The 23,927-nt window shown below is 38.8% G+C and overlaps 1 protein-coding gene across 4 annotated transcripts in view; it reads left to right on the top strand.

Moving 5' to 3' along the window:
* Positions 1-23,927, top strand: part of slc8a1b (solute carrier family 8 member 1b) — a 168,113-nt gene that overhangs the window by 22,071 nt on the left and 122,115 nt on the right. The window contains exon 1 of one of the 4 annotated variants that reach the window (XM_067455597.1): positions 10,859-10,912. The exons of 2 other annotated variants lie outside the window; for them this stretch is intronic. The gene's annotated coding sequence lies outside the window, so the exon portion shown is untranslated. Of the gene's footprint in view, positions 1-10,858; positions 10,913-23,927 lie in introns of those variants that run through there. One more of the 4 variants, XM_067455602.1, reaches the window with a different exon arrangement.

The raw sequence follows: 23,927 nt of genomic DNA, 5'->3' as shown, positions 1-23,927 counted from the left end.
ACGTGTCTATTACCAACACAATCCAATCAGAATCGTTAGACTGGACCTAACTGTATTAAAACGCACAATATATTGGAGACCGAGTTCAGACTGGTGCTCATGTTGTGTGTTTGCTCATGTGATAATGGTAACGTCATACACACATGATGTCAAGGTTACCATGGTGCGTAAAGCGAGTTACTCCTCCCACTTCTGCTAGTTTTACTGAGATGTCTTATCCCGTGCCAAAAAAAAAAAATACCGGGCAGACGAAATGCAATAACGTGTTGTCTTTCTTTCAAAAGGCAGATGCTGCTGTTTGAGAATGCAGTCATGTTAGACAGTTCTAGGAGGGAAATATACAGAGAATCTTTGATGACAGACTTCTGAATGACCAAGACAGCATTTCAAATGTTTTGCTACAAGATTTTTCCGCTGGTTAGTACAGTCATGCTGTTGCGTCGCGCAAAGTCACTTTTTTTTTTATGCGCATCGAGGAATTTATTCGGTAAATGCATTTCCATCATAGTTTTCGTATATCATATAGAAAATGTATCCAACTCAAACAAGCACATAACTTTTTTATGTGCATTTATGCGCATATTGGCGCTTCCATCCAGCAGTTTTTGATTTGATATCCCAAAATTCGCATAAAAATAGGTGGATGGGAACAGCTATTGATGCACGTGGGGTGCGAAGGCTGGCCCGTGTGGTGGTCATCAAACAGACAAGCTACTGCTAATTGCTCATGGTTATGCTGGTTCTGATAGAAAGTTAATGCTGGTTCTGATAGAAAGGTGTCAGAATACATAGTGCAGAATACACGCAGTTTGTTGTGTATGGGGCTGCATAGGAGCCGACCAGTCAGGGTGCCCCTGCTGACCCTTGTCCCCCACCAAAAGCACAAACAGTGGGCATGTGAGCATCACAACTGGACCACGGAACAATGGAAGAAGGTGGCCTGGTCTGATAACATTTTTTTTTACATCACGTGAATAGCCAGGTGCTTGTGCATCACTTACTTAGGGAAAACATGGCACCAGGATGCACTATGGAAAGAAGGCAAGCCGACGGAGGCAGTGTGATGCTTTGGGCAATGTTCTGCTAGGAAACCTTGGGTCCTGCCATCCATGTGAAAGTCACTTTGACACTTACCACCTGCCTAAGCATTGTTGCAGACCATGTACATTATTGCAGACCATGTACATTGTTGCAGACCATTTACATTGTTGCAGACCATTTACATTGTTGCAGACCATGTACCTTTCATGTAAACGGTATTCCCTAGTAGTGACTGTGGCCTCTTTCAGCAGGATAATGCACCCTGCCACATAGCAAAAAAGTGCAGGAATGGTTTGAGCACAACATCAAGTTTGAGGTGTTGACTTGGCCTCCAAATTCCCCAGATCTCGATCCAATCGAGTAGGGGTGGGAATCTTTTACCATCTCACGATTCAATTCAATTCCGATTATTTAGGCCCGATTTGATCCATAATCAATTTTCGATTCAATAATGTTTTTTGATTCAAAATGATTCGATTTTATCCATAATGATTTCTAATCAGGTTTCTTATCATGATCTACTCTCATCTGCTTTGCTATACAGAATGACAAACGAAGACATTAAAGTTTTTTTCACATTTATTAAGTTCAATTCTCAGGAAAGTGCCTTTTATCAAAAACATTGTCTGGTTCTCAATTGCTACTCATTAGTAGCTAGCTATAAAATAAGTTGCAGTTTACCACAAATATCATGTAGAACACAACCTGTGAATTTCTCAGTCAGACAAAGTAACTTAAAGAATAACAAGTGTTGAAAATAAAGTGCTTCTTTCAAAATGAAAAATAGTACCCCTAAGCTACTTGTCTCTGAAATGTTCATGACTGTGTTGGAGTTGGCAGGGAGTTTATCTATCGATTCAGAATCGATTCTAAACTGCCACTTCACCACTGTAAGCGCGCGGTCACTCACTGGCAAAACAGAAAAACATGTTGATAGACGAACATTCGTTTGCTGACCGTGCGCAAAGCCCCACCTCTTTAGTTACTGTTGCTATGTCTGACATGCCATGGGCTTCTCTCGCCACATACACGTTCTCACGTAGAGAAAATACATCGCGGAGCAAAGAGGATAATGACAACACGCCAACAAACAGGACAGAGCAAGTTACTTTCGATATGAAACAAAGTCTAGAATTTAAAATGTTGTCTTTAAAAAAAAATGTAAACCACAAATAGTGTTTTGTGGGGCTCTAATGTGTCCTGATCACTAGCGCCTCAGCTAAAGCTGCTCGTGAACCTCTTCCTTCTAGTTCATTGATAAGCATAAAATAAACATGAATGAACACTAAAAGAAATGTTGTTTCAACCGCAGAAAGACGTCAGTACACCGGTTTCAAGTTCAAGACCACCAACGTTAACCTCTCCTGACTGCTTTGTCGGACAAACTGGCCGATTCGGTGATGTGATTGGTCAGATCACCTGTCAATCAAACTCGTGGTGAAAGGTGAATTTAAAGATGAAATGGACAAACTATGACCTGCTTACCTGGCGTAACTCTGTTGCTTTTAAATGTGCTATATAAATAAAATTTGACTTGACTTGAAATAACTTTTTTTTTGTTTAAAGACTTAAAGGCTAAAGACTATTCACACTTAGTTGTAAATTTAGAACTGTTTATTCTTAATGATTGTTCTTTGCAATTATATGGCTTAGCCTACTATATGTTTCATTCAGAGCTTGTTAATCCTGATATAACTTTGTTAATAAATAAGAATATTGAAAGAAATCTTCATAATCATTTTTAATATGGCAATACTGCCAAACAGATATTCTAACTATAAACAAAAAGCATAGTGACCAATTTTGGTTAAAATGTAAAGTTAATGTATTTGCACAGCATGATAATTAGTTACCAAAAAAGCATGTTAAGAATTGTTTTGGGAATCGGATCGTTACTCCCAGAATCGGAATCAGATCTTTAAGTGCCTTAAGATTCCCACCCCTAGTCCGGACGTTGCGTATAGGCTAGTTACAAAATGGAGGCGAACAGTCAGCTGATTGTATTAATTTATTAAATCGATTCTTGGACATTTCAGATCGATTCTGAATTGTTGCAAATGAGAATCTAGATTCTTCTGTGAATCTTTGTTTTTGTTTTTTTTGGCACACCCTTACAATCGAGCATCTGTGGGATGTGCTGAACAAATGAGTCTGATCAGAGGCTCCACCTCACAATTTACAGGACTTAAAGAAGCTGGAGTAAAATGGGCTCAATTGACAGACAGAGAGTATACCTTACGATAGACAGACAGACAGACAGACAGACAGACAGATATATGGATGGATGGATGGATGGATGGATGGATGGATGGATGGATGGATGGATAGATGGATAGATGGATAGATAGATAGATAGATAGATAGATAGATAGATAGATAGATAGATAGATAGATAGATAGATAGATAGATAGTGATTGACTGATGAATTGGCTAGGTTTGTGAGTAGATTCATTTTTCGTGTATGCATGTATGGATTGCTGAGATCGCTGTTAAAGCTGTGTGCGAAAGTAAAAATTTTCTGTGCTTGCAATCGGACAGTTGCATAATTGATGCCGTGCATATGCGTGTATATGTGTTTGTGTGTGTACTTGAGTGTGACGGGCATGATGTCTGTATAATGTACTTTTAATGTAGCCGAGTGATCCTGTCGGTCACAGCTCTTTGTCTGGCTGTGATATTGTGACGTTCTGAGAAAGCGCACGGCTCATAAATCCTTTAAATTTAGCAGCACTGTTTCCGCTGAGCATACGTATGAAAACGCTTCTGTTCACTTTCCCGGTTTAAATCGAGCCAGAGGCCTGGCGAGAGAAGCAGCATGAAACAACCGCAAAAAAAGGAAACAGAGAGTGGGAAGAGCTGAAGGGAGAGTGAAAGAGAAACAGTATAGTTATGAAACCAAATACACATACTTCTAAAGTTTTGTTGTTTAGGCCTAGTGAGAATTGTAGGGTCCTCTGTCTTCACAGAATGCTCTTTACATTTGATGACAGGCCGTAAGATCTTCCAGAAAGCACCCATGTCATTTCAAGTTGTCTCGTTTTGCCAGCTTCCTATTATTCTTTGCCTTTAAAAGCACAAATGCAAGCCTTTTAATGCGGTAAGCCACAGAAAGAAGCAGCAGGTCTCTACGATTACAGTCTTTCGATCTGTTTTTATGTTACAATTATTGTAACAGGCATTTTTGGAAAGTGGTTTCTGACAGCCTGCAATCTGTATTTGCCACAAACTTTTTTAAATCTGATTTCATCCAATGTTTTTGCCTGAACTTATTCTTGAGACGTCCAAGGCCTTTTAAAACCAAGAATCTTTAAGAGTTTTGAGAACATATTTTCCTACATAGCTACAGTGTAATATAAGTATTTGAACACCCTGCTATTTTGCAAGTTCTCCCACTTAGAAATCATGGAGGGGTCTGAAATTGTCATCATAGGTGCATGTCCACCTATTTGCACACTGCAGGAGGGATTTTGGCCCACTCCTCCACACAGATCTTCTCTAGATCAGTCTGGTTTCTGGCCTGTCGCTGAGAAACATGGAGTTTGAGCTCCCTCCAAAGATTCTTTATTGGGTTTAGGTCTGGAGACTGACTAGGCCATGCCAGAACCTTGATATGCTTCTTACAGAGCCACTCCTTGGTTATCCTGGCTGTGTGTTTTGGGTCATTGTCATGTTGGAAGACCCAGTCTCGACCCATCTTCAATGCTCTAACTGAAGGAATGAGGTTGTTCCCCAAAATCTCATAATACATGGCCCCGGTCATCCTCTCCTTAATACAGTGCAGTCACCCTTTCCCATGTGCAGAAAAACACCCCAAAGCATGATGCTACCACCCCCATGCTTGACAGTAGGGATGGTGTTCTTGGGATGGTACTCATCATTCTTCTTCCTCCAAACACGTTTAGTGGAATTATGACCAAAAGTTCTATTTTGGCCTCATCTGACCACGTGACTTTCTCCTATGACTCCTCTGGATCATCTAAATGGTCATTGGCAAACTTAAGGTGGGCCTGGGCATGTGCTGGTTTAAGCAGGGGAACCTTCCGTGCCATGCATGATTTCAAACTATGACGTCTTAGTGTGTTACAAACAGTAACCTTGGAAACGGTGGTCCCAGCTCTTTTCAGGTCATTGACCAGCTCTTCCCGTGTAGTTCTGGGCTGATTTCTCACCTTTCTTAGGATCATTGAGACCCCATGAGGTGGAGCCCCAGTCTGAGGGAGATGGACAGCTTTTCACCAAGCTGCTTGGCAATTTCCCCGTAGCCCTTTCCAGCCTTGTGGAGGTGTGCAATTTTGTCTCTAGTGTCTTTGGACAGCTCTTTGGTCTTGGCCATGTTAGTGTTGGATTCTTACTGATTGTATGGAGTGGACAGGTGTGTTTATGTAGCTAACAACCTCAAACATTTGCATCTAATCTAGGATAATAAATGGAGTGGAGGTGGACATTTTAAAGGCAGACTAACAGTGCTTTAAGGGTTAGAATTCTAGCTGATAGACAGGTGTTCAAATACTTTTTTTCCTCACTGTAAGTCATATGCCTGCACTCTCTTAGAAGTAAAGGTTCTTGACATAACATTTTATGGGTTTCCATTAGCATTATTGTAAGAATTTCATTTTGGTGTAATTTATTAATTATGTATTATTATTAATTATTTGTTTTAATTATGTAATCAGATTGTATAGAATTTTTGACATAAATCATTCTTTAAAAGGAAATCTGGACTTTGGAAATCAATTGAACCATTTTTTCCCCTAAGGCCATGTGTCCACCAAAGTGTTTTTTCACGCTGCTGGCTGGCGTTTTCAATTCTTTTCAATGAGAGCGCTGCGTTTTTAGAACGCCTGGAGCGCAACGGGGCGCTGAGCAAGTATATCACGCTCAAGCGCTGAACGCTCAGCGTTTTTAACTGGTCACCGAGAGTTGAAGAATGTTCAACTTTGAGTATAACGCAGCGCTCATCTCTGTCACTCTCTACTCAGCCGTCCAATCACAGTGGAGGAGGGGCGGGACAAATACAACACAGACCAACTGCCACATTCTGCGTGTCATCATCAAATGAAAACTAGCAATAATAACGGAACAAAATGATTTAAAACAAAAGCCAGAGCAAATACTTTACATTGGATCTGCAATTTTATATAGAATCAATACAGAAACAAACTACCTGTGAAATTAGTAAGACTTCCGCGGATTTTCCAAATCATAACAAGAAAAGAGTCTCAACTGAAGAAAAAAAAACGCTGCCTGCCAAAACGCTCTCAAGTGCTCACAGCGAGGCGTTTTCAGCAGAGCGCCTAGCGTTTTCTGCTGGCTAAAAACGCTTTGGGGGACACACGGCCTAAGAGTGTGGAGAAGAGGACCCACTTCAGTCTGGGTAACTCAGTGAAAGGTGAATGGCTAGGAGTTGAAGATTTTCTGTCTCACAAATAGGAACAAGAATGTCTGATTGCTAGAACTGCTGAGACTAATTAAATATTGTGAGCACCAAAGAAGACCGGTCAATAAAAAGAATTAATGTCCTTCACTTCAGAAGAAGGATGGACAGAGGTAACCAGTTTGCCAGCTCAGATGGACCTCCTGGAAGAGAAACAAGACACAAACTAACTCATTTGGAGAAGAAAAGAGATCATCCAATGTTGGAAACTCTATCTCTATTCATCCATGTCCATTGTCTCCTTTTTGTGTTGAATCTCACCGGGCCTATGCTTGAAGTGTCCAAATAAAAATGATCTATGAGCACTTTGTTATACTAGAGGCCATTGGGACAGACAGCAGAAGACAGTTATTTAGAAAACAAGCAGGAATAATGTGACAGAAGCTTTTCAGCTGCTTGGAAACCTTAATGTCTTTGGCTTCATCTCACTTTCTCTCTCAGTTGGAGCCTTTCGCTCCCTGAAGGTGTTAAATTTTAGTGAGTGATATGGATTACTCACAGTGTCATGGTAACAGTAACCGTGGAGAAGAGGGGGAGGGGTCAGGGTTCTCTGAGACGCAGGGTCTTACCATACAGCTATGTTTATGGGAACCAGGAGCAACCTTAGTCAAGGTCACAAACTGCCTAACTAATCAAACTGGATGTTTGAATGCCTCGGGCATTTACCAGTCACACCTCCAAGTGTTACGAAACAGTTAGCACTCTTTGCGTTTCCTGTGTGTAACTTACCAGCGTGTTGTTAATACACTCTTAAAGGCAGGTGATGGGAAACCTGCCGTTCCTATTATTGCTTGATTTGATTTATATTTTTGTATTTTTATTTTTTTAATACTTAATTTAATTGCCACTTAAATAAATAAAAAATATACACTTGTCAAATTGTGCACGTTTAGAGAAAAGTGCAGATTAAAAAGTGTTTGGTTTGTTTTATCTGACTCCCAAAATACTGTTTAATTCAGACTTGGAGCTGCAGATGTTTTAGTGAAGCAAGACAACTCATAGATGTGGATTTAGTTAATGTAAAAATGAATAAATTAATAATTCCAGTTCTGCAGCCAAATGCTTGTTAGATTAATAGACTGCTTGGTAGATGAATAGTATGTTTTATTTCTAATTATTAAAATAAATGTTATGTCATGTTTTATTTTTATTTTTTTATCTTTTTATAAAAAAATCTATATATATTTGTAATATTAAAATATTATTCCTCTCATTATATATATATATATGTCTGTCTATCCTAAAACAGTTGTGCTGCATAATTATTGGTTATTGCTGCTCTCCCTGCTCTTATCCATACTAAGCTGCATAGATTTGCAGGGAGTTTTTGCACCGAACAGAACCATACCGACAATCAAACTATATGCTAATAGTCAATCAGTTATCTTTGACGATAATGGTCCTGACTTTCACAGAAAAAAACTACCCAGAATATTTCTGTAAAATACAGTGAAATGCAAGTATATTATTTACAGAACAACCTATACATTTTTAATTTTCAAAATTGAAATGTATCCACTGACATCCACCATAATAACACTGGTGTTAATAAGAACTCAAAAGTAGTTTCAAAGTAGTTTTTCCAAAAGCTGAGGTACATACTACTAATATATAGAAGGTGCACATTGTCATCCACACAAATACAAAGCACCATAACAAACTAGGGCTGTGCGATATTGAAGAAAAATGCGATATGCAATGTCTTTTTAAATAATGCGTTATTCGATATGCGATACAATATTGCTATTAGTGTGTAAAATCTATTTAAATAATATTAAAAAATAAATTTAAAATTTAAAAACTGATAATAAAACCATTTATGTTCCGCATTCTTTCTGGGAAAAGAAAGCATCGCTACAACTTCTAAAAGTGACCAGCAATGTTTTAGCAAACATTTTTGTCCCAAATTGTGTGTGTGTGTGTGTGTGCGTGTGTGCGTGTGTGCGTGTGTGCGTGTGTGCGTGTGTGCGTGTGTGCGTGTGTGCGTGTGTGCGTGTGTGTGTGTAAGACGGTGCCAGACTGCAAGTTATTGCATTTAATAACTCTTTTTATCATCAAGCAAGTCCCATAAGTAACAGTCGTGTGCCCAGTCTATTCTCTGCTAAATGCGTTAACCTAAAACATACACTTTCCACAATGCTGAAGTAGCCAATTAAAATAATTCAGATATTGCATGCCGTTGCGATATGTACATTTGCGATACTTCGATAATTTCGATATATTACACAGCCCAACAGAATGACACTAATGAAACCCTTACCGTAACTCATTACAAAACAAAATATAAGGAGAAACAATTAATCAAATGAAAAACCATCAGATGTGTCAAAGGTAATTCTGGGAATCTCAGTTTATGGCTTTTCACTGTAAATTATAAAATAATTGGTTCTTTTTACTTTAAAATTTTAAACATTTAAACTGTATTTTACTGTTTTTTATTGTAAAATTTGTACAGTCTTTTACAGTTTAGAGATTTTTTTCTTTCATCTCGCATCCCATTTTCAGACCAGGCTGTTGCGTCTCAAGAATTAGTGGTGCACGTGTGTGTCTAAATATGTGAATGTATACATCAGTTAAAATAATTGTGTTTTTATTTGTGCCCCAAGTAATTATCCTAGGCTAGACAAACACACACATATTTACACTGGGCCTGTCTCTTACTTAAGTACTTAACACTACACTACTCCTTTGTTCGTCTTTATAAACACGCATATTTAAAGAGCACAGCCTGGACATTTAACCCCCCTGAAGGCTTAAGAACCAAATCAATGAATTCCCACAGATAGAGCTTGTCGTCTCCTGCCCCCTACACACAGCCAGTTAATGGGGACCAAACAGCCGTCAGGAGTCTAAGAGAAGTCAAGGTGAACCCCATCAGACACAGGCTGTGAGTTTAATGCTCTGCTCTGCGCCTGACACACACACACACACACATACAGAGACACACTGATAGAAACACACTGCGCACAGCTGCGCACAGAGATTATAGTTAATGCTCGCGCTACTCTGTGGTCAGGCCCGGAGGAGGCTGACAGTTGTTTTGATCAGAGGGAGACTTGGAAGAAAGCGATGGAAGGATGGGGGAATGGAAAAGAATGAATGAGCTAGAAAAATTGGATGAGCTCAGAGATGATGTGTAAGATTTGATATGTTATATCTGGGTATTTCAACTACATTGCATAACACCAGTGTAATGAGGTGTCTTAAAGTGTCTTTGCAAGACAGGAATAATGCTAAATGTATTATTATAATTGTGTATAGTACAATATTTTGTTTAATAATATATATATGCCAAGTCTGACTCTTAAACAGGCAGAGATGAAGTACAGGGAGATTTCTGACTAGCTGATCCTTCACAGATGGTTTTCATTTTCTTGTGCATCAGGGTGTTATTAAGGCTGTTCTCATAAAAGGCCTGACCTCAACTTTGTCATCAGCCATTATAGAGATATAAACCAAAGCAGAAGACCTACAAAATACTCCAGATCTCTTTTCTTCCTCTTTCTATGGCCACAGTTAATGTGTGCTTAGCCCTGTGTTTGTGGTGGAACAACTCTGAAAGCAGTATTATTGCTGCGGTAATTATAAAACACGTATAATAATATCACTGTGGTAATAGTGGGAAGTGTGACGTGTTGCTGTGGTAATAATTAGAAGTGTGATTGCTACTGTGTGTTTTTATCTTCTTCGTGCAGACCATCAACACATAGTATTTATTCCAGTTTCCCCTTTATTATTCACAAGTACTGTATCAAATTCTATACAATTTTCTATATAGAAAATGACAGATGGCGTGTAGATCTGCTAACGTTATTAACTCAACTTCAAGAATAACAAATGCATTTAATGCCCATTCAAAGTAATTCGCAAACAGATAAGGACATCGATAAGTATTACCTGAAGGACAACATACAGACAATACTTGACCATGCTGGTTTTCTGAGCCGCTCAATGAAGTTTCACTCAATAAAACCATTAGAGACAGTGTAAGGGAGAATTATGGACGGTTCAAAGATTGGGCTCACAATGAATTCTGCAGGGCTTCGAGAGAGACAGAGAACACATTACAGCAGCTTCCTGCGATACATCCATCATATTTTTAACCTTAAAGGTCACCAGGTTTGGACTCTGAAAAACTGCTGACCTTGACACATTTAAACTGCACACACACATAATACACAGAGGTGATCATGAACCCAATGTATTTTTTAAATACAATACGTCCCATTTTAGTGTGCTCTGTGAGACTCTAGGCCTCCATGGTTTTTCACCAGACGCATGCACACACACTTCCCCCTTCTCACACACTCCATTCGTGAAATATTACCTAAGCAGGTGATTCAGTATTTTCCAGTGACTAACCGGTACTCACATCTGACCAGGCATTTTCCAGTGCTGTGAGGAGGGAACCTGCAGAGCTCTCCTTAACATGGCAGGTGAGAAAACAGACTGATTTCACACACATTTTACACTTGAAAAAAACGTGTCATTTTCCATTATTACAGCAATATTTGGGCTTTGAGTGACATTTTGTGTCCAGTCAGCTGCTGCCAGTCAGGCTTTTTCAAGAGAACATTATTGTTCGCCATATTGGACAACATTTTGCGTCACTGTCCCAGTAGAAAAGAAAGGAATCTTTTTTTTTTTTCTTCATGAAAATGAGCTCAGCTCTGTGTCTCACAGCAGCTGAGCGCTGACTGTGTAACTTCTGTTTACAGCTTTTTTTTTATAATGTCATTCTTCTTTGCTGCATTCTTAGTCAGAGAAAAATCTAAGTTAAAGATGAACTCCAAATATGTGGACTCGACCACATAGTAGAAAGTGGCTTGTTTAAATATGTATATGCGCAGGTTTGTTTGTTTTTTGTTTGTTTTTGTGGTAATTCCGAAAGTGGCATGTAAAGCTAAATGGTAGTAGTTTAGTTAGTACTGTTTGATCATTTAGTTGGCTTTAAAGTAATAGTTTTATCATTTACAAACCCTCAAACCTGTGTAACTGTCTTTCTTCTTTAGAATGCCAAAGGAAATGCGTCTGAGCTGTTCTTTGTCATATAATGAAAGTGAATGGTGACCAAGGGCCGTCAAGCTCCAAAAAGGATATAAAAAAGCACACAGAGTATAATAAAAGTGGCCCATATGACTCATGCACTCCATTCTAAAGTCATACAATAGCTTTAAGGAATGGAATAAATGTTTTCATTAATCCCTGAAAATCTTCAGTTTAAAAAAATGACATTTTTCCATTACTTCCACAACTCAAAATAATTAAACCAATTTCAATTGTATTTTTTTAAGGTATGCTAGATTTGTACATTTGAAGCGACTCATTTGAAGAAGATATATGGAAGCAACATTTAAAGGTGCCCTAGAATGAAAACTGGAATTAACCTTGCCATGGTGAAATAATGTTCAGTACATGGACATCACATACTGTGAGTCTCAAACACCATTGCCTCCTCCTTCATATGTAAATCTCGTAAATCAAAAACACCAGGGGAAAAAAAGTGCTTCTCAACATAAACCCAACTGTGACGCAAGTGTTGGGGATCATTTATATGCACGCCCCCAACATTTGCATCTGTCCAAACATGTGCATTGTCAGGCGGAAATGACGGTAACTGGGACTGCAGATAAACAAACTTCTCTCATGGACACATGTCATGTTCCAGGCTGTGCAGGAGACTTTTCTACCCTTCCCACAGATAAAAAATGTCATCAGTCATGGTTGAGGTTTATTATAATCGGATACCACAACAATTTAATTCAAGATCGTTTGTTTGTTCGGCCCATTTCATGCAAGCTTCGCTCAGCGTTTTAAACTGAAAAAAGTGGCAATTACAACTGTATTCCTGCAAGCAGTAAGTAGTGATTTATCCACTTATTGACTGTTTAAACAATTTCTGATTAAATTGAAAGTTTCTTGAGAGACAGCATTGTCTAGATGATGCAATATGCTAGTACAGTAACAATAGGAAACTCCTAGTACCATACAAAACTAAATAGTGTGTCTAATGACAAAGGGTAATATTATTTTGTATTACAAAATACAACCGTAGATACTTTGCTTACAGATCGTTCACTCCATCCTTCTAGCAAACGTCACCTTTTCCACCATATAAGTTAAAACGACAGTCATTTGACAAGGTTATTCATTTTGTGAAATTATAAGTTATATATATTTTTGAGAACTGAAGTAGGCCTATGATGTTTTTGCATGCTTTCAGAGTACTTCACAGTTACTGCGTAACGTTAGCCTACATTGTGACTAACGTTATATAAACATGCAATATCGTTGACGAAAAAAGACAATTCTAAAATGTAGACTGAATGACACTTTAAGCAGAACATCTCAAATGGAGATTGATGAAATGCAGCTTACTTGTTTATTGGTATTTTCAGATCATCCGCGCACGGGAGAGCTTGTGTGCATATGGTTGCCAGAATGGACTTGTTTAGGTATAATACAGGAGAGTATACAAGTTCTTTTCACAGAAAATCTATGTTTGGGGGATTTAATTACTGAAATCTGGCAACCGCAACCGGAAGCACGCAAGCTCTTTCTCACGCACAGATGATCTAAAAACACCAATAAACAAGTAGGCTGCATTTTATCAATCTCCATTTGAGATGTTCTGCTTAAAGTGTCAATCAGTCGGTCTGTGTTCTGTCAGGACGGTCAGGACTCACGAGCTGAACAACTGAACTGCTGTGAGCTGCTGAAATAAGCCAATCAGATCAGAGCTCAAAACTCTATTCATGACTCTTCCAAATAAGGCAAAAACAGAGAATTACATCCCAGGGACAATTTATAGGGTTGTAAATGGACCTGTAAAACTGTATCTGGACAAATTTTGCCCTTAAATAACCCACATACCCTCTATGTAGATATCAGAGAACAATTTATCATATTGTTTCGAATCATTCTAGGGCACCTTTAAGGTGGTGGATATTTTTTAGTGTGATGCATTAAATTGACTGTGACAGCTGTGGTTACTACTGACTTTCATTGAATGGAAAAGAGTAGCTTGGATTCAGAAATACATTTCTCCTTTTGTGTTTAATAGATGAATACAGGTTTTGAAAAACATGAGGATGAGTAAATGATGACACCATGAACTCTTTCTGTGCATTTATTACACAGCCCCTTTTTTAAATTGGATGTGCGAGCTGTGCATGTTGTTTTTTTGTGTGTGTGTGTGTGTGTGTTTTTTTGGGGGGCTACAAAATTGTGCATGGTAGAAAGGAATGCGACACACTTGACTCATTTTGACTCACTGAAAATCTTTCCATTAACTACATCAGCATAACCTCTCAATCATGTCCATTTTGGGCCCAGTAACAAAAGCACCACCCTTAGCAGGTTCTCATGTGTCCCAATATTAATGTGAATTACTTTGGTTTCTGTGCAACCAAGTGTTACATAAATAGCCTCTTTCATTCAGCTCCAAAGTGAAGCAATATTTTGTATTTTATAATATTTTCCCCTCCTCATGCCCATTCCCATATTGTCACAGCAAGCTAATTTCCACATGTGCTGTAATTCCTTCTGTAGTTTCTTTTACTGAAACTGAAAGCAGTCAAGAGAGGACAGGATTATCACTTTAAAGTGGAAGGAAGCACTGTGAATAAATTAAAGCAATGCTGCCTGAGACACGTCCTCAATCACATTAACTCTGCTAAAAAGTAAACATTTCCACTGAGACATTGACAAAAGTTTGATGTTACAGTTGCTTGTCAAAACCAGATAAAGTTGAACATTATAGGAATGGGTGATGTATCATTATAATATTTTTAACATGTATTTGATAAATGTATATATTTAATTGCACATGCTCATTAGTGGTTTTACACTTAGATTGTTTGCCGTCTTCTAACGCTTGTTTCGTGTTAATCTTTAAGAACACTAATAATTTTATATATCATCTTTTGAGATAAACTAAGAATATACAATACTCCAACAGCATCTATTAATAGAGTTAGTTCACCTATAAAATTATGTCTTTGATTACTCGCCCTCATGTCGTTTCAAACCCATAAGACCTTTGTTCATTTATGGATCCTTTTTAATCTTAACATTTACTACTGCAATATCAAGTTGTATCTGTTAACATTAGTTAATGCTCTGAACTAAAATTACAATTTTTTTAATAACATTAACAAAGGTTAAATGATGACATTTGGTAAAATGATGTTGCTTCTTATTACTTAATGCATTAACTTATGTTAACAAATAAGACTATTATAAAGTGTTACCTCTTTAGCTAACTTTATTATATTTTGACTAAATAATATATCATTCTAATATCCCGTTTATTAGTAACCAGCCAGAACATAACAAAAGAATGATCTGTTTATTGGTATCAGTCAGAATGTTAATGACAATGCATCCCTACTGAGTGTGTGTATGGGTATATTGACCAATTTTGTGAAATGATCTTACTGAAGAGTCATTTTCCATGCTTATGAGCAGATGTCTTTCTCTTGTGTCCTGATGTGAAAGGTGATGTTTTGATATTCTGTTGTTTGCTCTGGTCAGCATGGTGCTGTTTCTTCTGAAATCACAGCTGCAGGCCCAAGCTGTGGCCCCCATACTCATAATCACAGGGAGGCAAATGTCTATGAGGAAACTTTGATATGTTAGCCCTTCAAAAATACAGATTGTGTCAACAAAGAGATACTTGCTGAAAAAAAAACACTATTGTGTAATATACCAGCGGTAACTGTAGTTTCTGTTTTCCTTACAGGATCCTAACTCAGAAACTAGGTAAAAGGTAACTAAAGAAACCTGTTTCTAGAGAAAAGGTTAGCTGTTGGCCTCCGCTGGTCTGAGAATTGTGACATGGCAGAGCTGCAGTGATGGTGATGAGCTGTGAGCATTGTCATTTCTGCTTACTTATCTTCTCATTCTGCATAGTTTTCAGTTGAATGTGTGCGTGGATATGCATGAGAATATGTGCCTGTGTGATTTGTAAAATCAGAAGAGTTGCTAGCCTAATTTTCCATTCCTTTGATCTGATAGGAAGCCACTAAGAACTGGTGAGGACCATCTGGAAAGTACCTGTATTTGTGAGAGAATAACAAGAGCTGAAATGTCCATGTGCCATGCTTCGAACATCTGTTCCACACACATTTTTGACATTTCTGAGTTAGTTCATTTATTTATTAATTAATTCTTATGATGAGGGGTGGTATTAATCAAGTTTTTGGAAGAGAATGATTTGTATTGAAGAGCACAAGGATGTCGTTCCTTGTGTGCTCAAACCAGCAACCTTTCAAAAAGAAAACAACCCCTATCTAGCCCTGAGCTTGGAGTAGGGCTGGGCGATTAAATGATAACGATAATTATCGCTATATAATTTTCCTCGATAAAACGATAACACCAGTTCGATAAATTCTCGATATAATGCTTACGCGCTATGCGTAATGCTGCGCATGTGTATTGTAGACCGGGCTTCTGGGTGCTGCATGCGCTGTTGTTTACAGTCAGTGTCTGACACATAGACCGTAAAAAAATATGGACGACTCGACATCATCCGTTTCCGCTTGGCAGATTTGAAGCTTTTAGGCGGCCTGCACGGCACGGACATCTTGGGACCGAGTCTGCGCAGTGGCGATTTTGGGACCGGAGTTGCGCAGTAGAGCGCAGGAAGTAGAGCAGGAAGTACAGCTGCGATATCAAAAGCCCGCCCACACTCTCGCAGATGCAGAACAATTAATTATGTTGGTGTGAAATAAACAGTTATGGAAATGTAGAAATTAAAGCTAAAGCTCCAATCTGCTCCCAAAAATTCCGAAAAAGTCCGTTAGTGCCTCAGTGACAACTTCACTCAGAGAAGACATCAGTCTCAGCTGTCAATCATGACGTCACACCCCCGTTTTTATAGCATCAAATAACTAACTCAAACTAAACTTATTTTAAAAACGAGCACTTGAAATGAAATCGTGATGATAACTGCCTTCAATGACATAAACTAACTTTGGGGAAAAAATATTTGAAGTGTAATTTTATTATTTAGTTTGCCTCACGTCCATTAGAAAACACAGAGGGGCGGCTATACTGGGACCGGTCACCGGGGGGCGATCGAGGCGCGAAAGCTTCAGTATCTGAGAGGGAGACTGCAGGCTTGGTCTGACAGGATTGTAGGATCGGAGTGAAGTGGAGCGATACAAAAGCAATAGTGAAGAAAATGCAGCGCCTCACGACCAGCTCGGAGGACACCGATATTGTTGAGAAGTTAGTTCGCTCAACTTCAGTGGTCTGGAGTTATTTTTGCGATCCCATCCGACATAAAACAGAGCAACGTGCGTGGGCTGCTTGTGATAGGTTCACCACGCGTAATTTAATGATTAAATTATCGTGCTTCTTCGAAGTTCTTCCATATAACATTAAGCCCAACACAGCGGTAAATCTATAAACTAGTTAGTTGTAACGTTAGTGGGTGACTTGCAAGCTAACGCTACCAAACTATAATCACTAAAACATTGGACTTGTACATCGTTATCATAATTGTTTGTCTTTGGTGATGTATTTATGACTCAGCATTGCATGTATCAAAAGAGAAATAATTTCACCCGATGTTTAAAATGAATAAAATAGACTAGACAGCCTTTACTGGAGATCCACAAATACTGAACTTTGCTCTGAACTGAACGGCCCACTGTCGGTGAGGTGTGTGTGTCGGTGAGATGGGCGTGTGTGTGTGTGTGTGTGTGTGTGTGTGTGTGTGTGTGTGTGTGTGTGTCTGTCTTATGGTCTATGGTGAGAGAGAGAGAGAGAGAGAGATGCACGGTGGACCAATCCACTGTGAGGCAACAGAAGGGGGGACTCAACATGTTTCTTAACTTAAAACGTTTTTTTTTTTTTTTTTTTTTTGCCCATTTGCATTTGTAGTGTTTTACTACTTACACAATTAAGTAATGATATTATTGATATACAGTGTAGAGTAAAAAAAATGCTTACCACAATTAATATTTTAATAAATAAATCTACCTCAGTTTTAATAAATTGTTCACCTGTTTGGGAAGTATTTGTCATGTTTTGACAATAAAGGATAGTTTAAAACCACAGTTAGTACGCAGGAGCAAAAATATGGCTTTACATTTTAAAGAATAAAGATTTTACATGTATCGTGATATTTATCGATATCAACTGATATGGAAAATTATTTCGTGATAATTTTTTGGCCATATTGCCCAGCCCTAGCTTGGAGTTGAAGTGTAGTTGCCCAGAGATGGTGCTGGGATAGGTTTCAGGTGATATGTGAACAGTGTTGATGTTTCTTGAGGAGTTTTAGGGGTGGTTTTGGAATAGTGTGGTAATCAATGTGTGAATTTTTCAGAAACTTTCAGGAGGGTCAATGTTTTATTGTTTAAAATTATATAAAGACTATAATCGCTTGAGGTTCACGCAACCCAAGTTAGCCTTTAATCTGTACTAGCTAACAGTCAACTCTCTTAAAGGCTAAACGCTCCTTAAACAATTTTAAACATTAGACTAAAGGTGCAGTCTGTTGTCTGTTGTAAGTAGATGTATAAAGCACAGTCCACACAAAAGTTACTTTCAAACCAAGAAGCTTTTAGTTGGTCATTGCTGGACTAGCTTGAACCCATTGCATAATCTTTCGCTGTGGATTCCTACAGGTGAAGAGAGTATCTTTGATCATCTTCTAACAAAGCCACGTATTAATTATTTCCCCACCGTCTTTTATGAGACGACGCTTCCCCACCATTGATGAAATTTTCCAGCTTTCTGTGTTTTCACTGTTTTTTGGTAGAGGGCAGTATGACACATCTTCGGAAGGAGTTCTGAATCTCCTCATCAAAAACGTAAAGAAGCAGAAACAAGTGATAGCATATAAAACAAATGCATATGTAAACTAGCGTGATCATTAACATCAAAGAGCCTAATGTTACTGAACTAAATGTTGACCCAGGATGAGGTCTAGGACTGTGCAACATTATAACTCGATCATCATCTATGTTTTGATAGGATTATTTTTCTGATCCGATCTGGATGTAGTCTTTGACCAAAACAGCATTTGATCAGCATTTTGCTTTAAATTTTTTATTTTATATTTATGAAACTTACTCACATTCAAGTGTTGATAAAAAAAGAATGCATTTAATGCTATTTTAAAAGCTTGATTCTTTCTTTGTATATATTGCTTATTCTGATATTTATGAAACAAAATATTCTGGAGGCCACAAAAGTTTTGTGAAAATGGTAAAAAAATGCTGGCGGTGACTGGAAAACGTTTTCAAAAACACTTGCAGTCTGGGTTAGATTAGATGGTAAGCAATCAGTTCTCGTATTAAATGTGTTGGAGGCAGGAGAAATGGGCCGGAATAAAGATATGAGCGACTTTGACAAGGGCCAAATTATTATGGCAAGGGTTGTGGGTTGCTTCTGGTCAACAGTGGTGAGAATTTACCAACAGTGTCATGAAGAGGGACAAACCGCAAACCAACGGCAGGGTGTTGGGCAACAAAGGCTATCCCGTCTGGTCCAAACAAACAGAAGGTCTACTGTGGCATAAGTCACACAGAATTTTAATGATGGTTATGGGAGAAATGTGTTACAACACAGTACATCACACTCTGCTGTGTTTTGGGGCTTTGTAGCCGCAGACCAATCAGAGTACCTGTGATGACACCTGGCCACCATCAAAAGCGCCTACGATGGGCACACGAGCATCTGAACTGGACCTTGGAGCAATGAAAGAAGGTTGCCTGAGTCCTGTTTTCTTTTACATTATGTAGACAGCAGTGTACGTGTGCGCCGTTTGTCTGGCAAAGTGATGTGGGATGACGACAAGCCCATGTAGGTGGCATGTAGTGTGATGCTTTGGGCAATGTTCTGCTGGGAAACCCTGGGTCTGGCCATTCATTCTTTTACGGACCAGACTCGTGCCAAATGCACATGCCTACAGTATAGACTAAACACATAATGCACATGACAACACTCTTTTCATAGATTCGTGTAAATGAACGGCAAAAACGCTTTCCGTTTTTAGTTGAAAGCTGTGTCGTGTAAATTAGTAGTTTTGTCTAATCTTCCAGTAAAAATATCTAAAAGTTGTTTCAATTAGATTCATTTACTTGAGAAGCAACAATGCATAAGACATTATTAAGCCAGAATTAGGCCTTAATTAAGTAGCTTTTATAAACACACCTTAGAAAAAAACATTGCTACTGTGCAGTTTTGTCTTGAGAGTTTTATCTTGTCTTTTAAGATATGCCACTGCAAGTTGCTTTGAACTCTTTCCCCGCCAGCGTTTTTGAAAAAGTTTCCAGTGACCGCCAGCATTTAAGACAGCTCAAACTTGATTTTAGTCTGAGCTTAGTTTAATCCTTGTCTGTGAAACCAGGTATAGCACAGTAATATACATAATACACATGCACACAACGTCACCAGTTTTACAGATTCATGTTTTTTTTTTTTTTTTTTTTTTACACAGAAGCTTGCACTTTTTAAACCCATTTGAAACCCCAAAACAGTTGCAGGGTATATCTTGAAGTGGTTGTTAGTGGGTTATTTTTTTCCATTTTAAGTGTAAACTAGAAAAAACCTTTCAAAATACCTAATTCATTTTTAGATATTAATGCTAATGGACAGTGTTTGAGCAGCCTACTGTACTGTTGCTATAGTAACCTCAGACGAATATGATTTCTGTTAGCAGTATTCTTGCTCAGACTTTTGTGTCTACTCTCACATTGTTTGAAAACCCTGTTAAAATGCATTTACTGGTATGCAAAATGAATATAGCAGGTTGTCCTAAATCTTTTGTTTTTAGGCTATCTTTTGTATTTTTTAGGGTAAGTAATACTTAATTATAGGGGTCAGACCCCCTTGCATCTTAATGAGGATTTTGTGAGTACTAGTATTAGCACCTTGATGAATCTCTGTATTTTAATCAACACATCATACGAAATGTCTCTTGCGCCTGTAGAATCTAAGACTTTACAATAAGAGTTTATTTGATTGACAGCTAAAGAAAGTCTACCAGTGCTCATGTTTATAATCGCTATGCTAATGACAGCATGTTATTCACAAGAAGGTGAAAGCGTAGGCTAGTCTACAGAGGCCGACACAGGTTAAGAACAAAAACGTCAGACGCAATTATAACACTCCTGTTAAGAGATCTATTCAGTGTCTACCTTCATTTGAATAACCACAGAATGTATGTAAAACCAGTCTTTGATTTCTGTTGAATATCAGCATTAGTATGTCTGTAGCCAATTAGAGGTTACCTAACTGCACCATGCTGGACTAAGCTTTACTTGAAGTGAAGTGCCTTGAAACGCGCAGCATTTTTCAATGTGGTGACTTACTTTCTACTGAAATAGGAAGGCAGGGCATATCAAACAGCTCCTCCTTAAAAAAATAAAAAAAAATAGCATTTTTGTTGATATCACAGCTCAGCCAGAGCCTTAAGATGTTTTAACAGGATTACATTACCCCCCAAAAACTTCTTTTTTCCCCCCAGTTTGTTTACTTTTTTGGTAAACAAATATATAGGATATATAATTAAAATGTTTTTTGAGTTTGTCACACTACAGAAAAATGTGTTATAAACCACCCAGCCAAATTTGAATGGAAAAAAAACACGCTTATTAAACCACGCCCACTTAATAACCGTAAAATGTTCACTGTAGAGGAAGGTGTTGGTGGTGATCTTCAGCTCTTCATTAGGGTGGCTCTTCACAAAATGATTCCACCTCTCCTTGATATCATCATTTTTGTTTTGTAAGCTGTTTTGTAAGTTATCGCAATTGAGCGGGCGAACTGATACGGATGTGCTCTAGTGGTGTTAGGGGAGAGGCTAGCTTAGTTGCCCCAGTGCATCATCCAAGCCACCTATCGTTTTGACCTATCGTTATGGCTCTTCCCTCGAAGTAACGCAGATGAGCCAATGGCAGTTGAGTATCAGTCGCACGGGGACCAGAACTCTGACATCTTTAGATTTCAGTGCCATAGAAAAAGATTGGAAATTATGAAGCTCTCATCGGTTTGATGATGCTACAAAAATGGTAAAACGATGTGCCTGGGGTACTGTAACACTGATTGCAGGTATCCTGAGAGGATTTTCTGGTTATGCTCTCAAGTTATTGAGTCCCTGCTAATGTACACACCGAAAATAACCAACTGTTTTCACATCATGTAAAGTTAACAGTGTAGGTCAAAAACACATGAACAAATATCTACATTTCAGTGCCTCTTAAGCTGGTTAAATGTAAATTAATTTAATCTTACCCTGCGGTACATGAACAGTGTTGATCCTGGATGTTGTCTTCTGCGATCGTGATGACCGTAACATTAGGCTTCTCATTTTCATTTAGATCTGTAAACTCTAGCTTCCAAATGAATCTCTCACCATATTTATTTTAAAATCCTTTATATATCCCATCATGGTATATTTAAGTCCCACTTGAATGCTCCTCGGTGAGAGGTGGTCCTCCTGTGTCAGTATATTAATCAAGTCTATCTATCTATCTGTCCGTCCGTCCGTCCGTCCGCCCGCCTGTCAAACTTTAAACTTTTCAAACTATTACTGGTTATGCTTTTTCATAAAGTTTGTCTACAAACTGTTTAATCTAGTTTCTACTGCTTCTGTTACACTTTTACAGGAACCAATCACAGACTTCAGTCACAGGGAGCTCAGGCTTATCCACCTGGCGTGATATTGGGGGGTTTAAAGGGTCATGAAACCCCAAAACACTTTTTTTGAGATGTAAACAGATATGTATAGGCTGCACATCATTGAAAACACTAAGGGTACTCATTAATTGTATTCATATGTGAAAATAGTTATTTTTGCATTTTCCAGACCGATTTCTGTCTTCTGGTTTGAAAAGCTTAGTCGGAGCAACGTCACAAATGCTGACGTCGGCGCGGCCTTTTCGGCCCAAGTATGGGCTGCTGGGCACATGCTGACGTTGACCGCTCCGAGCGATTCTCGATATATATTCATGACATAAAGTGGAAGCCTTTGCTACAAAGGCTCGGTAAAGTAAAATTAACTTGAGCAATCGCACGCCGAACCTGCAAGCGTTGACTATCTATGTCAGGAGTGCAAAATAACCAATCTGTAATCTGTAGGCTAATGAACAAAAGCCACGTCCTCTCTGTTTTATTTGTGGTCACAGCCATAAACTAAACAGCATGTGTTCGGGCTCTTAGTGAAACAGTGTGCTGCATATTTGGACAAATATAGATTTAGCTGCCGAGTGATAGACAGCGCGGATCGTCACGGCGACCCAGCGCGCGTCGCTCTGTGCTTCAGATGCGCGGTCGAGACTGGCCTCAAACCCCTTCGCTTTTACCCCTGATCTAGTATTACACATCTCTATCACATCGCATGTTGGGTGGTTCACGTTCTCTTATCACGTCGGCGCGTTGTTCATCTTGCCAAACAGCGTGCATATTTAGGCAAATATAGTTTTATCACGTTTGCAAAATATTTCGTCATGCAGAATAACATTTATTTTCATTTCTCACTGAATTATGCTGGTTTGAATATGAAGAGCTGAATGATTTGCGATCTCTGCTGCACGCCACGCATAGCTCTCTCATTCGCTGTACTCATCCCTCATTTAATCTCTCTGTGGTAAACAATGCCAACGTGAACCAAGAACATGTCTCAGAACTGCTGTAACTGCTGCTATTGGTATCTCTAATCTTAATGCACCTACTGACACTCCCCTATTTATGCAAGCCATTCCCTCTTTCCACACAATACCATCCCACCTTTTCACAGTCGACCACTCCCCTTTTAACAAGCCTTTTCAAATCGAAGGTGTGAAAAAACACAGCTGCAGCAGGGGGGTTTCATGACCCTTTAACATGATGACGGATAGAGAAACGATGGGTCATTGCCTGTTGATCACACCTCTTGTGGTCAGATTGGTTAAAGGACTATCCAATTGTGTATAGAGTCATTCAAATATTGTTCTTTGATCACGACTCATGTGCAATAGAAAATACCGAGCAGACTCCCCAGACCAATGTTCAATTTTAAATTGAGCTTGGTCTGGTGCGTGCCAGACAACATACGTGCCAGACAACTCACTTCTGTGAGTTTAGGTATGTTTATGGTCTGCTGCAATATCTGTCTTACTAAGGAGGGACTCCAATTTTGATGGGCATTATAGTCTGCTGTGTGATACGGGTAGTGAAAGGAAAAGCTTGCAGTTTATCGGAGTTGTTTTTGCAAAGTTTACAGTTTATAGCACCGAATCGAATGGTGTCCACCACATTCTGTGTCCAAAAACAACTTGGGATAAGGTTTTCGAACTGACAGCTGTCATTGTAAGACGGTTAGCCGCTCTTTGTTTTTCCGAGGTAGCAACAGTAACTAAGGGGGGCAGGGCTTACCGATAGGTAAATTTGAAAACCTTATCCCAATTTGTTTTTACCCAGCTATAGGTAAAGCCGCAGCTTCCTTTTGATCTC

The sequence above is a fragment of the Pseudorasbora parva genome, chromosome 10, assembly GCF_024679245.1.
Source record: "Pseudorasbora parva isolate DD20220531a chromosome 10, ASM2467924v1, whole genome shotgun sequence".
In the NCBI taxonomy this organism is placed as follows: domain Eukaryota; kingdom Metazoa; phylum Chordata; class Actinopteri; order Cypriniformes; family Gobionidae; genus Pseudorasbora; species Pseudorasbora parva.
This window is presented reverse-complemented; position numbering and strand designations above follow the sequence as displayed.